This window comes from Trachymyrmex septentrionalis, unplaced genomic scaffold, assembly GCF_001594115.1.
Source record: "Trachymyrmex septentrionalis isolate Tsep2-gDNA-1 unplaced genomic scaffold, Tsep1.0 scaffold19, whole genome shotgun sequence".
NCBI lineage: Eukaryota > Metazoa > Arthropoda > Insecta > Hymenoptera > Formicidae > Trachymyrmex > Trachymyrmex septentrionalis.
Window position 1 is genome coordinate 3,408,226 of NW_017305071.1, and position 1,471 is coordinate 3,409,696.

A 1,471-nucleotide genomic window follows, 5' to 3' on the forward strand; every position below is an offset into this window, starting at 1 on the left:
GAAAAGTAATCGTCTATCGCCAACCACAATCGCGCAATCGCTATTGTGATTTTTACTCGCCACCTCAGCCATTGTCGCGAATCAAATTTTATGATAATAATTTTATCGATATACCGGGCAATACATTATGGCCCGGTTTTTTTTATTATTCGGTTGACTTGTGTGGTTTAGACTTAACTTTACTTAACTTGATGATAATGTAAACATTGTAATTTTTTTGTGGCAATTAATCATTAGACTTTAATGGTTTTGTAGTGATAACATTAAGTTAAATGAACAATTAATCAGGTTAAGCTTAACCGTAAGTTAACCAGCCTATAAAGGAAAAAAAATATACATCAAAACGCAAAATAAGACTTCGTACTTCAAGATAATTACTTCCTTCGTGTCGCCTCTTTTCTTCGTCGCGTGAGCCCCCACAAGAATTCTTAATTCAGATTTCAGATTAAAAAACACGGCCAGGCTAATGATTTTAGATTCCGTTCGCGTAGAACGAAGAGAAACACTCGGAGTTTCGAGAGGGTAACTTCGCAGTCTGGTTTCATTTGCTCAGAAATCCCTTCGTATCTTCGAGGGTCCCACGTGCCGTTTCTCGGTTACCTTTTATTGTGTGGAATTGCAGCATCGCAACAATTCGCGGGACACATAACTGCGTAAAGCACGACAACGAAGTCGGAATGTACGTGCGGGCGCCGAGCCAACAGCAAATTCGACAAGTTCGCAGACACACTCAATTAAAACTTCGTCCTATCGTTCGTTCAACGAGGAGAAGCCTCGACAGCTCTCATTGATGATGGCTTCGCGTCTTTTATTTTTCTCTCACTATCGCAAATTCGACGTTGTTGCGATCTTGTCGAAAGTGACAGGGGAAAAAATCCTTTAGCGTGATTTCGTATTTTATTATCGCTGCGTTTCTATCCCGTTCGAAATTTCACTTGGTGCACTTATAGCCTCTCAAATATTCCTTAGCTTTAATCCGCATTCTTTTCGACCTCTGTCTACCTCTTTTATGGAATATTCAGATTTATTTTGAATTAAATTCAGAATTCGTTGGTTTGAAAATTGAAAAAGAATTCGTGCTCCGAGCTTTCCTTTCTCTGCTTCGCGAACAACAGACTTTTGGCAATCGCATCGCGCTCAGTGAATACCACGCGATAAAGAGCGAACTGCCGCATATTTGTGGCAGAATTTCTCTGAATCTTGCGTACAGAAATCATGGCGCGATCAGAACGCAGTCATGCTGGCGTTCGAAGGGGCGATCAGGAGCGAATTGGCGAACGGTAGATCGGAGATGCGACGGCGCGAATCGATCGATGGCGTCAAAGCTGACAAATTACAACGTCAGAATTTGCATGAATATTCTCGCCGGCAACTGTCGCAGGTCGGATCTTCTGTTCGCTCGACATGATGTGTGACACCGATATACGTCAAACGTATTCCCATATCTCATATATATATATATATATACATA

At 41.3% G+C, this 1,471-nt stretch overlaps 1 protein-coding gene across 1 annotated transcript in view; it reads right to left on the minus strand.

Moving 5' to 3' along the window:
* The window catches only part of LOC108746730, a 57,614-nt gene that overhangs the window by 27,620 nt on the left and 28,523 nt on the right, over nt 1–1,471 (minus strand). The gene's annotated exons all lie outside the window — the stretch shown is intronic.